The 16,247-nt window shown below is 41.2% G+C and overlaps 1 pseudogene; it reads right to left on the bottom strand.

Moving 5' to 3' along the window:
* Positions 1-920: 920 nt before the first annotated feature.
* On the bottom strand, positions 921-12,147 carry LOC112412870 (protein artemis-like; annotated as a pseudogene).
* Between the last annotated feature and the right edge of the window lie 4,100 nt (positions 12,148-16,247).

The following is a 16,247-nucleotide window of genomic DNA, read 5'->3' as shown; positions in this document are numbered from 1 at the left end:
TAGTTTTCTATTTAGGAGAATCTTCCATGTGTAAATACATGCAATTTATATTTTCAGTAAATTTTCAAAACGTCTTCTTTGAAGATCTTGTGTTCAAAATATTAGAAGAGCGAGAACTTTGCAACTCTGGTAGAGCCACCTGGAACTCTTACCGGGCAGATTTAGACAGGCTGTTTTCCAGCATTTATAGATTTGTTTGATTTTATGCATAAGAGTCATTCTTTAAAACCTAGGAAGGCAAGAAATTCTCCCAAGCTGGGCCTACGCAACCAAGGATCGAGTTACAAAGCAACACAAAGCAAAAGAGATGAAATAGAGAAATTAGTTGAGAGCAAAACAAGAGAAGTGTGCGAGAAACTTGGAGCTGGCAATCTCATAATGTGAAAGGTTAATCACAAGATTTAAAATCTAATCTTGCTCTCAAAGGCAGCTCATGTAATTGCATACATTGTAAAGGGACATGAGAACAGTGGGAACAGAAATAAAAAACTTAAACAAGTGAGCTTGATATAAACTGTAAATTGAATATGGAGAAAAGTACAAACTTAGCAAAAAACAGGCACAGACCTCAGGAAGGGGTCAGCTGGGGAACTAAGACAATAGAAATGACTACAGATAACTACTTCTAAAGAAAAGACAACCTTTAATTTTGGATAGATACATATTCTAATGGGATACTCCCTAAAGACCCTTTAGATTAAATTCCATTCATCTATGTTGCCTAGCAAATATTTATAGGGGGCCTATCATGTGCTGATATTGTGGGAATACAAAGATAAATCGGACACAAGAAGAAGAGAGTCATAGCTCCCTAGAGTACCAAGCAGAAAGTATTAAGTGAGAGTTGAGAGGTGGAAGAAATTACTCCAAAAAAGGGCTGGCATTTAAATTCTGCCAGGAGGAACGGGCAGGACTCGGCCCTATGCAGGTGGGGATGGGAGGGCACAAGCAGAGACAGGAAAGCCTGGAGTATGTGCAGACGTCAGAGACAACTTCAGGTTGACTGGCAGTGCAGTCGACCGATACAGGAGCAGCGTGGGCATCATGGGATCTGGAGGAATCTGATTGATTTCTATGGAAAGTGGGAAAACATTGGAGCTTCTGGATTCCAAGAACGGTCTGATGTAAGGGTACTGGAGAAGGTTAATCTGTGTGGGGCAGCCTAGAAGAGGAAGAAGAAAACATAATCTCAGCAGAATATATTTCAGGACAGCAAATATGTAGGGATTTGTGTTCTTGGGTCAGAGTACTGAATGCATATTTATGAGTTATGTGTCTCTAAATTTCAAGACTGTCAATTCTTGCTAATTTGGAAAAGCAATGAGAGGTGTCACTGAGGAACGTGTAATTTTTCAAGGAACCGTGGAAGACCCAGTGGGTGTTAGACCAACTTCCCCAGTTTTTCCAGAGAGATCTCTGGGTGTGTGTTGAATGCCAGGGACTGAATGGATAAAAAAACAAACAAAAAAAAAAAAACACGCCAAGGGTGTATGTCGTTGCCTATCACAGCAGGAATATGGATACACCTCAGGCCCAAGCATGACATACAACTACTTCATGAGCAGCCCCTGTGTCCAGGAATGCACTAACCAGGATAAAAATTGTTTCTGCATCAACATCAGGAAGGGGAAGCAGACACACACATTTAGAGGCCCTTGGCAATAAGTGCATCGTGTTAGGGCTTGGGTCATCATTTACTGAAGAGGATAATGGACCGGTGAGTAGAACATTTTGCAGGTTTGTTTTCATAGGGACATTTCATTACCTGTCATATTTGTATAGCATTTTATATTTTTCAAGATCCTTTTAAATAGATTATTTCATTTCCCCCAATAACCCCATTATTCTCATTTTACAGAAAGAGTTACAAAGCCCCATCAGGCTGTGTGGCTGTGCTTCAGATCTCACAGCCACTTGGTAGAGGGGTCAGCACCCAGAACCCAGCTCTCTGGATTTCTCCTCCACTTCTTCACCTGGCCTCTTCCTACTTATCATCAGCAAATATTTATCAAGCATCTCTTCTGTAGAAGGCATACTTCTAAGTGTGAGGAAAGCCTCAAGTTTTCCTGTAAGTGTTAACACAAAAATCCTAGAAGGGTTTTTGGTGCTGAATAAAAACCTAGCTCATCTTCCCTGCATAGCGCCCTCTGGTGGCAGTAAGATATAAGTTATGAGGTAACTGAGTTTTTAGGATTCAAGATGACTTGAGTTTTTTTTTTTTTAAATATATTTATTTACTTTTGGCTGCGTTTGGTCTTCGTTGCTGCGGGCGGGTTTTCTCTGGTTGTGGCGAGCGGGGGGCTACTCTTAGTTGCGGTGCGTGGGCTTCTCATTGCGGTGGCTTCTCTGGCTGCGGAGCACGGGCTCTAGGCCTGCGGGCTTCAGTAGTCGTGGCTCGCAGGCTCTAGAGCGCAGGCTCAGTAGTTGTGGCACATGGGCTTAGTTGCTCTGTGGCATGTGGAATCATCCCAGACCAGGGATTGAACCTGTGTCCCCTGCATTGGCAGGCAGATTCTTAACCACTGCACCACCAGCAAAGTCCCTCAAAAGTCTTTACAGAATAAATCTGATCTTCCAGAAAATTAACTGCCCAACAAAATTCAGCATGCTTTAATGGGAGATCAGAAAATCCAGACTCTCAAAGATTTAGAACCTACAATGTCCGGAATATAACTTAAAAATTACTAGCCTATGAAAAGTCAGGAAAATATGACCTGTAGAAAAATAAATCATTAGAATAGACCAAAAATAAGAGAAACAATAAAGTTTTAAAAAAAGACTCGAAAAACTTATTATAAATATGTTCACAGATTTATAAAAACAAATACAATGAGGAGACAGATGGAAACTATAAAAATGAAATAAAGGGAACCTTTAGATCTTAAAAATACAATTTCTAAAATGAAAAATTCACTGGATGGACTTAACAGAAGATTAGATATTGAAGAAGAAAATATTAGTGAATTTAGCACGGCCTCATAAGTTATCTAAACTAAAGCAACAGAGAAAATAGGCTTAGAAATATAACAGTGCCTCAATGAACTGTGGAAAAACATCAAGTGGTAATTGGGTTCCCAGAAAGGAAAGGAGTGTTTGGAGAGGATAAAATCTGATGAATTATGCCCTGAAATTTTCCAGATTTAATGAAAAACGTCCATCTACAGATCCATAAATCACAATGAATTCCAAGAAGAATAAACATAAAAACACACATCAAGGCACATCTTAATTAAATTGCTGAAAACCAATCATAAAAAGACTATCTTAAAAGTAGTCGTAAAGGAAAAGACAACACATATAGTTGAATGAAGATAAGGATTATCACTGATTTCTCAAGCCAAACAATAATGGAATGGCATTTTTTCAATGCTGAAAGAAAAAATGACTTTGTATTATTAATATCACATATAAAGGCATCAAAAAATATGAAATACCTAGTGATAAGTTTAACAAAATATAGTTAGGAACAGTATAGTAAAAACAAACAAAAAAAATAGTACTGGTAGAAATTAAAGAAGACCCAAATGTTCATGGATTGGAAGATTCAATATTACTAAAAGGTCTATTTTCCATAAATTGATCTATATAATTCAAAGCAATCTAAATGAAAATCCTTAAGATGAAGCTGTGATTTCTAATTCTTCACTTTCACTGATGGATGCTTCATAATCTGTAACGTTTGCCCAAAGAGAGGCTGGTGTGCTTTCTGCTTTGAGGCACCCTGTGCCTTTCTCAGTTTGTCACGCTGGTTTTGTGATACTGCAGTCACCATGGGAAATACCTCAGGGTGAAGAGTTTGCTGGTTTGGAACCTTGTGCCTTAAAAGTACAGGGAGAGGGCTTCCCTGGTGGCGCAGTGGTTGAGCGTCCGCCTGTCGATTCAGGGGACACGGGTTCGTGCCCCGGTCCGGGAGGATCCCATATGCCGCGGAGCGGCTGGGCCTGTGAGCCGTGGCCGCTGCGCCTGCGCGTCCGGAGCCTGTGCTCCGCAATGGGAGAGGCCACAACAGTGAGAGGCCTGCGTACCGCAAAAAAAAAAAAAAAAAAAAAAAAAAAAGTACAGGGAGAGGATCATCAAAGAGATCACTGTTTTCCTCCTGAGTCTAGGTGGATTGTTCTAGCTCTCTTCAATTTTCCAAGTGGTTTATACTTTGGCTCCATACTTTGGGGAAGACCAGCATGAAGGCTTGAAGATTTCTTTAACTTTATCCATAGTTGCGCCTTCAGGAATGGCATTTGGATATGCATCCATGTGAGCAGCTCTTTGCAGGAAACTGCCCTCAGCAGGAAGCCCCTTTGCTGGTCACTTTAGCAAAGCTACATTGTAACTAATTTTTTTCTTTTCTTTTTTTTTTTTTTTAATAGCGCACCTTGTCTCTGCCACACTATACAACTAAAAACATTGTAAACAATGCATGGGGCAGCATCTGAGGACTCTGAAAAGGAAATCATAGCAGGCTGATTGGAAAAAGAAGAGGAAGAAGAAGGAGAAAGAAAGGAAGGAAGGAAGGAAAAGAAAGAAAGAAAGAGAGGGAGGGAGGGAGAAGGAAGGGCAGGCAAGAGAGAGAGAGAAAGAAAGAAAGAAAGAGAGAGAGAGGGAGGGAGGAAGAAGGAAGGGTGGGTGAGAGAGAGAGGGAGGGAGGGAGAGAGAGAGAAAGAGAAAGAAAGAATGAAAGAAAGAAAAAAAAAGAAAGAAAGGAAAGGAAAGAAAAAGACTAAAACTCAAGGCAAGACCAATTCAGCAGTGAATTATTGGGATTTTTTTTTCCACCAGTATCTCCAGCCTGGACCCGGAGGCATGCAAAAATCCAGAATCAGGCACTGGTGCAGACAGTAGGAGCTCCAAGAGATCTCTCATTTTAATCTAAGAAATGAGAAAGGGTGCACCTAGGGGTCCAAGAAGAGAAAATTGTAACTAACTTTTTTTTTTTGCGGTATGTGGGCCTCTCACTGTTGTGGCCTCTCCCGTTGAGAAGCACAGGCTCCGGACGCGCAGGCTCAGCGGCCATGGCTCACGGGCCCAGCCGCTCCGTGGCATGTGGGATCTTCCCGGACCTGGGCACGAACCCGTGTCCCCTGCATCGGCAAGCGGACTCTCAACCACTGCGCCACCAGGGAAGCCCTGTAACTAACTTTTAAACCAGGCACCCCCAAGATCTGCTCATCTCCGGCCCAAATACACCTTTCAAATCTTTTGATCACACAATACCTTGCCTAACCTGTTGGTTCTTTCCTTAGATCAAAAAAGTAGAGATGAAGAATAAGTAATTAACTGAAGACCAGGTCTTTTTCCTAGTAGCTTCCCCTTCAGTAATCTCACAAACCGTGTGAACAGATAGCATCTAAAGAAAGATCACAAGGCGTCGACAAGCCTGCACACAGTGGGAGATGGCTATGAGTTTGATCTCCCATCTCAATGATTAACTGAGATTACTTCCCCTTTAAAAATTTTCATGGCTGAGCAAAATCTTTGGAGTTGGTTTTTTGGGGGGCATGAGTTCACCTTTTCCCCAGATTGCTGGCATTCTGATTAAAAGCAATTTTCCTTTCTACCAACAACTGCCTCTCGGGTACTGACTTTCGAGTGGTGAGCAACCGGACCTGAGTTCGGTAACATTCACAGGACAGATGTGGTTCAAAATATCTTTAATCTCACTGTAGGAGGAGTTAAAAAAAAAAAAAAGTGAGCTCTGTACAAACTCTCTCCAATCCTCACAATGACATTGTTTTTTTCTGGTTCTTTCTCCAAACCACGTAGTGGATGGCTTCATGCCGACCGTGTGAAGCGGAATTCTATTTTTGGAACTAATTCTGCAGGGTAACTTATTCCACTGAAAATATTCTTCTGCTTTTGGATGCCGACATGTGTGAATCTGAGTGCTACCGTCTGTTATGAGATGATGAAGAATGTCAGGTATGTTTCTAAATGTCTCGTTTATCCACAAGAACCACTAAGGCTGATTAATACTCCTACCCGTAAGCTGCTTTGCAGTTCAGCCACACATCATGGTACAGACTCTGAACGATCCAGCTTCAAACCAGCTCAGATATTCCACTCAGACACTCCACCCAACTAGGAATTTAATAATATTCTGGACTGCGGAAAGTAGTGTATAAGTACACACTCTAAGATGTCTTGCAGTCTGCCCCCAGCATGCAAGCTTCTAGCAGCTTCTCCTTTTGCGAGTCTGAAGTCTCCCATGTACAAGACAGTTCTGTTATTGCCCTAAAATAAAAACGTAATTGATCCTGAGCAATGACCAGCTGGTAAGAGAGTCACAACAATCTCTCCCTTCTCTCTTGATGCTTCATTGACTAAAGATACCTGGGTAGGAGTTTCAATTTCAGTTGATATAATTCATTTCTCCCAAAATCTTTAGTTAACAACTAGTTGACAACTCTTTAGTAACAGCGAACAGTATAAGTAAACCTTCAAGCTGGTGGAAATTCTGGTCCTGCCATCAACTGGCTGTGTGACCTTGGGAAACTAATTTAACCTCTCTGATTCTTCGGTTTCCTCGTCTGTACTCCAACCTTCTTTTCAAAGTAGGGCCTCTTAATCCTTTCATGTGATCCTTATGGCAGCAGGACAGGAAGAAGGTGTGGGCCCTCAGGTTCTCCCTGTCCAAGAAGTCAATGGAGATTGTTGGATACTCGGCCATTTGCCCCTTGGCGAAGCTCACACCACCAGCCAACCACAGTGAACTGGCCACCCAGCCGGGTGTGGAAGCCCAAGCCACTGCTGATTGCACCACCACATCTGGGAACCTGCCCAAAGATTTCTTAAACATGATAGAAAAGCACTAGCAATAAGAGAAAAGTATTGACTAATTGAATTTTATCAAAATTAAGAACTTTGATTTTCAAGAAACACTGTTAAGAGAAAGGTCAAAAATACTCACAATACATACATACACCTCACAAAAGACTAACTTCCAGAATAAATACAAAGAACACTTGCAACTCAGTAAGAAGACAGCAACCCATTTTTAAAATTGCCGGGCTTCCCTGGTGGTGCAGTGGTTAAGAATCCGCCTGCCAATGCAGGGGACACGGGTTCGAGCCCTGGTCCAGGAAGATCCCACATGCCGCAGAGCAACTAAGCCCGTGTGCCACAACTACTGAGCCTGCACTCTAGAGCCCGTGAGCCACGACTACTCAAGCCTGCAGACCTAGAGCCCGTGCTCCACAGCCAGAGAAGCCAATGCAATGAGAACCCTGCGCACCGCAACAAAGAGTAGCGCCCGCTCGCCGCAACTAGAGAAAGCTTGCACGCAGCAATGAAGACCCAACGCAGCCAAAAATAAAAATAAAATAAATTTAAAATTGCCAAAATATTTGACTGTCATTTCACAAAAGGATATATTCTTGAGAGAATACCTGTGAGGGAATTTGAGGTGATAAAAATGTTCTGCGCCTTGACTAGCAGGGTGTTACATACATTTGTCAAAACGCCATAAACTGCACGTTTTAAATAGGTGTATTTTACCTAAATTATAACTCAAAGTTTTTTTTAATAAAAGGGAAAGGGAAGGAAAAGAGGGTTGAAGTTACAGAACATTATGCATGGGTAGATATCTATTTCTGAATTTAAATATATGATATCAAGTGAAAAATTAAAGTTATTGAATACTACCACTGAGCTCATGTATTTTCTAAAACGTAGTCTCTCTCCCCTCCCCCACCCAAATATATATATTTGCTTATATATACCCACACAGAATGGATACAGAGAAAAAGCATGTCAAAAGTTACTTTGTAGAGCATCAGAGGAAAGGGGGATGGCCCTTTTATTTTCATTTTATGCCTGCCTATACTTCTCAAATTTTCAATTAGCCCATATTAGTTTTAAAATAAAATAAATTTTTAAAACTTTAATGCCCTCAAAGACCTGCCTTCTGCTCTCTAAATGATACAGTTAAAAGACAAGATAGGAAGGTATCTATTCTTTCCGAGTATTTTTATTATTCATACTTATGACATGTGTAGAAACCTTCACTTTTTTATTGTAGAAAAATATACATAACGTGACATTTACCATTTTAACCAATTTTAAGTATACAGTTCATTGACATTAAGTGCATTCCCACCGTTGTGCAACCATCACCACTATCCATCTCCAGAACTTTTTCATCATCCCAAACTGACACTCTATACCCCCTAGACAATAATTCCCCGTTCCCCCACCCTCTAGCCCCTGGCAATCACTAATCTACTTTCTGTCTCTATGAATGTGACTATCTCAGGTACTTCATATAAGTGGAATCATACAATATCTGTCTTTTGTGTCTGACATTTCATTAGCATAATGTCTTCAAAGTTCATCCATGTTACAGCACATATCAGAATTTCACTCCTTTTTAAGGCTGAATAATACCCCGTTGTTTAATCTAGTCATGCATCCATGGGCATTCGGGTTGCTCCCATCTTTTGGCTATTGTGACTAATGCTGCTTTGAACATTTTTGTACAAATATCTGCTTGAGTTCTCGCTTTCAATTTTTTCAGGTATATACCTAGAAGTGGAATTGCTGGACCATGTGATTATTCTCTTTAATTTTTTCCTCATCTGTAAAATAAGTATGATTATCCCTGCTCTGTCCACACCTGTGGGGCTTTGCGAACCAGATAAGAACTCCTTTGTAACTTGGTAAACGTCAAATTCATGCAAGAGATTGTGAGAAAGTTTTTATGAGGAAGAGTATAATCTTAAAAACAAAATATGTATAAATAATTTTTTTTTAAAAATTAAGAATAACAACTAAATGAACAGTTATTGAATGCTTCGTGTGCCAAGCACTGACCTATGCATTTCACAGGTGTTAGCAAACTTAAGCCTCATAACAATTTGTGAAGTAGGTATTACTACAGTTGGCCCTCCGTATCTGTGGGTCCCACATCCACAGATCCAACCAACCATGGATCAAAACTATTCAGTAAAGACACAGATGTAGAGAATGGAGTGGAGGACATGGAGAGGGGGAAGGGTAAGCTGGGACAAAGTGAGAGAGTGGCATGGACATATATACACTACCAAATGTAAAATAGCTAGCTTGTGGGAAGCAGCCGCATAGCACAGGGAGATCAGCTCGTGCTTTGTGACCAGCTGGAGGGGTGGGATAGGGAGGGTGGGAGGGAGGGAGACGCAAGAGGGAAGAGATATGGGAACATATGTATATGTATAACTGATTCACTTTGTTATACAGCAGAAACTAACACACCATTGTAAAGCAATTATACTCCAATAAAGATGTTAAAAAAAACTATTCAGGAAAAAAAATTTTCCACAAAGTTCCAAAAAGCAAACCTTGAACTTGCCACACACTGGCAACTACTTACACAGCATTTACATTCTATTAGGTATTTTCAGTAATCTAGAGATGATTTAAAGCATACAGGAGGATGTGCATAGGTTATGTGCAAATACTATACCATTTTATATAAGGGATTTGAGCATCCACCGATTTTGGTATCCTTGAGGGTACTATAAACAATCCCCCATGGATACTGAGGGCTGACCGTATTATCATTTTACATGTGAGAAAACTGAGGCACAGAAAAGTTACATAACCTGCCCAAAGTCATACACCTAATAAGTAGGAGACTCAGAAAAAACTTCAAGGAGTAATGAACTTCCCCACATGACAGAGTTCTTTCTAAATTTAGTAGGTTTTATCATAATTTACAATTTCAAATTTTGAAACAAAAATGCATTTATCTCACTTCAAAACCACATGAGTAGTCTAAGAAATACAAAGGGAAATAAATCTGTTATAAATGCTACCTAAGTTTCCCCATAAATGGTTATTTCTTTGATACTGAAAAGAAAGAAGAGTCCAGACTCTACAAGCACCACCATGTGTAGGTATCACAAAAACTGGCTTCTGAAAAGGTTTTGACCTCCTTGTTACCAGCAGGGATTGGGCAAGGGGATGGGCAGGTGGAGAGCAATGTCTGCCATTGGCATCAACACGAAGGAAAGAAAAAGCAAAGGAAAGCAGGTGTGAGCAGGAGACACACCATATTTCTAATGAGGTCTTCATGTCTTCTTTGTCTTCAAATGAAAACTGAAGCCATGTAATTTCTTTTTTGTTAACGTTAAGATGTGGTAATGCCAAGCATTCATGACCATAAGCATGGAAAATTGATGAAATTACAGTCTGTTCAGGGAAATAATGTAGTGATGAGAGAAAAAAATCTTCACCTACGTCAGGATCCTGACAGCATCTTTTTAGAACCGGTGAACATTTCTTTCCCCTCTGCAGGAAGACATCCCTTTGTAGATATGCCAAGTAGATGCTTATGGAAAAAAGTCAAAGAGACTGACACAAATAATTGAGATATTTTTTGTAAGGGCATGTAAGTCAGTGAGCATTTCATTAGTATCATTTCAGCAACTTTCTGCTCTCAAAGAAGACGCCAAATTGAAATCATATCCTTCTACTTAATGAGCAAAAGAATGTGATTATGTTACCGTAACATTAAGATTTGAGACGGTCATGGGATGCACATGAAGAAAATCAGAGTTAAAGAATCTAAGTAAAATTAACCTGGCCCTTTCCCATGAATGCTTTTCATCCGAATACACTAAAAATAATCACTTCTTTATGAGCTAATAACATCCACAACTCCATGTGCAGAGTAATGCATTTCTAGCATATGCTATATTGAAGCTCCAAGTAATTGAAAAAAGTATTGCTGTATCTAATCATAGCGCATTCAGCTTCCATCTTAAGTACCACCTCCGAAGGTTCAAGGCTACATGACTCTATCAGTTAGCTATTGCTGGTAAACAAGCCAACTCAAAACTTTGTGGCTTTAACGACAACCATTTATTAATCCTCATGAGTTCTGCTGATCTGGATGAGACCTGGCTGATCTCAACTGGGCCTCCTCCTAGGGTCAGCTGGTGTACTGACTGTGGGCAGATTGGTCTAGGATGGCCTTGGCTGGCATGACTTAGCTCTGCTTGCACATGGTGGCTCATCCTCCAGCAGGCTAGTCCAAGTTTATTTTCATGGCAATGGCAAAGTTCTGAGAGAAAGAACAGAAGCAATCAAGGCTTCTTGAGGTCTAGACTCAGAACTAACACATGGTCTGTACTGCATTCTATTGTCCAAAAATAAGATATAAGATCAGTCCAGATTCAAAAGGTGGGGAAACAGAGTCTGTCTCTGGATGAGAGGAACTGCAAAATAACATTGCCAAGGGGAAGAATGGAAGCCACTATAATTATCTAATTGTAAATGGATTGCCTCCAACATACAAACAGATTGAAATGCCAAAGTACACTAATACTCCATTGTTTGACTCTTGGGACCCATATTCCTAAAGCCACAAATGTTAAGTTAGGTTCCCCAATTTATCAATGAGCCTATTATCCCACAACGTTGAAGGAACAACTACGCATTGGCAATGTGATATAAAAATTAATAATGTATTTGCTAGGAAAATCACAACAAAGAGGAAATCAACAGCATTAAATCAGAAATTACTTTCAGATAAAGGTGCCTTAGAAAAGCAAGTTTCATTAGAGGATGATGACTGTATGGATATTTTGAATCATGAGATAGTCAGCGACCTGTGAGAAAATTAGCAGTGACCTGTCTCCATGCCCTTCTTTACCATCTACTGCCCCACAATTCCCTGTCCACCAAACACGTGTATTTTGGGTTCTAAACCCCCTCCCCACTCCAATCTTATTCTTATACTTACTATTGGGAAATTCAGGCAACTGTAGTAAAACTTTTCAAACCAGTTGTCTAGATGTACTCCTGTTAATCCCCCAATCACTCTTCAGCCCACTTCCATCTGCCTTCTGTTTCCAACACTCCACTGAAACTGACCTTGTCAAAGTCATCCACCAGATATGGGCTGCAGAATTCAAGGTCATTTTTTAGTTATCGTCTCATATGATCTTGGAGCAACACTGGGCCCCACCGACCACACTCTCCTTGAAACGCGTTTATTCCTTTGCTTTTGTGAGGTTAGACTCCTGATTTTCCTCCTACTTCAACGGCTCCTCCTTCTGTCTCCTTTGTTGTTTCATCTTTTTTTTCCACATAACTCTCTACATATAAGAATGCCTCAAAGTTTGGTCCTAGTCCTTTTTCTCCAGCTGCACTTTCTTCCCAGGTTATCTCAGCCATTCCCATAGCTTATAATCAGAGGGGTACCAAGGGCAGGGCAGTGAGAGCTATCCACCACTGGTTCAGGCAATGGGGATGCATGGTCTGTAGAGATTATTAAAACAACAATAGGACCAGCTATGTGTGGGTCTAATTTTCATTATCACCAATTCTAAACAGTGTCAGCAACAAAATACTCCTAAGGTGGGAAGGCGTATCTTTTATTGATTTAAGTTGTAAACAATGGCTGCAGTTACTGTTGCGTTTTAATAAAAATATGTAGGTTTCAAATTAGCATATTTTAATTACTGATTCTTTAATAAGCATTGTATTGGACATGGAAGTTCATCTGGAGAATGCCCATTTATGAAGTCAGCCCTCCCCCTCCTCCACAGGACACGTGCAGACTCCGCTACATGCATTCATTTCAAGAGAGGTTAGTAATAGTTTGAAATTATTCAATCTTGTGTCAGGTACAGTTCATGTCTGTTCCCCCTGTAGCACTACATATTCCCGTGGTTAGTCAGTCGATTTAAAATAAACAATGACAGCACAGTGATTGTAAAATGGTAAAATCAAACTTGAGTTTTTCAATCCTGTCATTCTACGTGAACATTTGGAGTTTTTATTTGTCTTTAAAACAGTGAAACTGAGTGTGAACTTCAAGGTGTAATATTTCTGTTGGTAAGTGTAAAATATATAACTCATACTGAAATATTTCACTAAATTTGAATAATATCTTTAAAATGAAAATGTATTGCTTTTAATTGTTAATTTTTCTTTTAAAACTAAAGTATTAATCAAGAAAATTTGAATATTACCTATTATTACATGACTATTATGAAAAATATTTTGTCATATAGAGGACGGGGTGTTTTAAAATGATTGACTTGGGGGTCAAGCATATTACATGTGCCACCGCTTGAAACAGTGGTCTATCTATGCACTTTCAAATTTATGTCTCTAGTCTAGATCTCTCTTAACAGCTGCAAATTAACATATCAGAGTGGCTGCTTGACAATTCTATTTGGATATCTTACAGATAATCTCAAAATTAGTCATCAAATGGGCCTTGATTTCCTCTCATCCCACACCAACCCATGTCTCCCTCCAGGCTTTTCAGTAAATGATACCACCATTATTCATCCAGTTACTTAAGCCAAATTCCAGGAGACATTGCTGATTCTTCTTCCCCTTCCATCTCTTTCCGTATCCAAGTAGTTGCCAAGGGACTAGTATAACCATAGTTCAAACCATCTAGTGACCAACTCTCCCAGTCTCCCAGCATTTGCACTCATCTCTCCAACCCATGCCTCCCATATAGCCCCTGGACCAGGCGATGTTAACTCCTCTCAAAATCTTTCAATAACTTCCCACTGCTGAGTGTCACTACCACAGCCCACGATCCTCTGCGCTTCCTGTCCAACATCATCTCAGAACACTTTCATCCTCACTTATCCTCTGTTACATACAGAGGGATTGGTTCTGACTCTGAAACACCTCAATCCTTTCCCCAGGTCAGAGCCTTTGCACTTGCCCTCTCCTCGTCCCAGAGGAGGCTTGAAAGCTTTTACTCCAGTTCTCGCAAAAGCTCATTCGTTGTTACCCTTTAACTTGTAGTTTAAATGTCACTTCTTCAGAGCAGCCCTCCTCGGCCCTATTCATACCCATTATCAACCTCCTAATTATAGGGTTCATTTGGCTCCCGGTTAATGATTTCTTTTCCTTATTATAACAGAAGCTCCGAGAGAGCAGGTCAGCTTGCTCACCCCTGTGTCTTCTCTTCTAGCACAGTGAACACACACTGGGTACACAGTAAGTCCTCGTTGAGAGTGAATTCATGACCTCTCCTCTCCTGGTCAGCCTCTATATGACTGCTGCAGAAGCTGCCACGCTCTTACATGACATACCTTCACTGGTCCAGGACAGTACCTCTGTCTCACATCAAAACACGGAGCCTCTGCCTCAGGATTTTGGAACTGGGATTGAGAGAGAGTCTTTCAATCCCTCTCAGGTAGATAAAGTTGCACCATAAAAACTTAATGGGCTATCAATGACTTTGTTTTCCACCACGAGTCAGAAAAATAGAGACAACAAATTTTCGAAGAGGTAAGTAAAGCAGATGCACCTAGAGCAGAATGCAAGAGACGGAGCATGTCCTGATTGCGTTCCTGTGCCTGGTCCAGGTGTTCTGGGGCCCTGGTGCAGCCCTGTCCTTGGAATCCACTAGACACAGCAGAATCCACAGACTAAAGAGCCCTTTCTCTTAAGTTTGTTCAGGTCGAGTTTTTATCACTTGCAACCTTAAGAATACCATAAAAGCACATTGTTTTTGGTCAAAAAGGCACATGGATAAGTGATAGCTATAAATTGCTGTGTCCACCAAGTGAGCAGGTCAGGAAGGTAAAGTTAGACAAGTGAACGTAAGTCAATGTCACTGTGAAAAAAGACACTGACGATCTGAACTGGCATTTACCAGCCAAAAGAGACAGTAAGAAAATGAAATAAATGACCAAAGGATTCACTGGAAGAGTCCAGTGTGATGGGGCAGGAGGATCGGTAGCAGCAGGTATTTAAGGTGTCCTGGGAGAGAAGGGAGGGGCCGACAGAGGGGGCAGGGCTATAGCACGTGCACTTTGGTAGCAAGCGTGTAACAATGATGAGACTAAGCTAGAAGACGTTCATCCAACAGTCATTCACCCAGGGTCCACTATGTGCAGAGTACTGGGTGGCCTGCACCTTTGGTTTGGTAGGCAGTCTGTGTGCGGAACAAAGGATGGATGGGAGTAGCGATCTAAAACCCAGGCTAAGCTCCGCTTGCCAACCGTGAGCCTGTGGGGGTTATGACTGCCCAGAGGGGGACCCCATTTAAGGTTCACACAAAAATCAGTAGCAGTCCTACCTGAGGTCCAAAGCTTCCTGATATTGACCAAGTACAACTCTTACCCTCAGGGTTCTCTTAGGCTAAACCCATAGTCATTACATTGCAAAACTCCTCCCCAGTAGGGGTCATTTGAGCTAAATCTTGAACGATTTCAGACAGACAGACAAGAAGGCTAAGTATTTTGAGCAGGAGAACAGCATGTGCAGAAGCGTGACGCATGGTGGTTCAACGTCAGGCACTGCAAGCAAGTCAGAAAAACTAGAGAAGCGGGTGTAGAGAAGAAATGGGTGGAAGGATGCTGGAAGCGGAAGAAGCCACCGAGAAGGGCCCAGTGTCCTACACTAAGGAGTTTGGTCTTCATCCTCCCACCCAGAGCCACTGAAGGGATTTAAGCCAGGGAGCGACCTGGATGGGAACGGTGGGCGGACTGGAGAGGCCTGGAAGCAGGGAGACCAGTTAGGAGGCAGTTAGTTAGTTTAGGTTGGGGCCGGTAAGGGCCTAAACCAAAGCAGTGGCAAAGGCAACTGAAAGAGGAAATAGATTGAGTGACATTTAAGGATTACAATGGAGATTATATGTTACCTATGGAGGCCATATGTTCCAGTTTGCTCAAGACAATTTCCGTTTATACCATCGTCTTGGCTTAATTATTAACAGTGCCCCCTTGCACTTATAAAAGTGCCTGGATTTGAGTGATTAATTATATGTTACCCTAGGTGTAGGGCACAAAGGAAAGAGAAGAATGAAGATCCTTTGGGATGTGGCTTGGACAACTCTGAGCTTCGTGGTTCTCATTACTAACGTAGAGAACACAAAAGGAGCAAGTTTGGGCCAGAAAATAACAAGATTATCACATACTGGCTTGAAGGTGCTCATGGGACATCTGAATGAAATTACCAATAGTTAAAATATACTAAAATATTGCACATAGAATGTCGTAACTCGAAAGATCATAAGAGACTTTGAGACCAACTGCTGCTGTTACACAATTCTTCCCCCTAAAATTTTCCTCTAATCCTCAAATGTATGAAGTTCTACATCAGAAGCTGGAAATCACCCATAGAAAGCTGAGGGTACATCCCGCAACACATGGAGGGAGGAAAACCGATGGATTTGACCAACTGACACTTACCGGGACACGAACCCGCGTCCCCTGCATCGGCAGGCAGACTCTCAACCACTGCGCCACCAGGGAAGCCCAAGGAAGTCACTTTCTGCTACCAAATCCCTTCCCAAT

The sequence above is a fragment of the Neophocaena asiaeorientalis genome, unplaced genomic scaffold (assembly GCF_003031525.2).
Source record: "Neophocaena asiaeorientalis asiaeorientalis breed wild unplaced genomic scaffold, Neophocaena_asiaeorientalis_V1.1 scaffold230, whole genome shotgun sequence".
In the NCBI taxonomy this organism is placed as follows: Eukaryota; Metazoa; Chordata; class Mammalia; order Artiodactyla; family Phocoenidae; genus Neophocaena; species Neophocaena asiaeorientalis.
The sequence above is the reverse complement of the archived record's forward strand: the minus strand, read 5'-3'. Positions and strand labels throughout refer to the sequence as shown.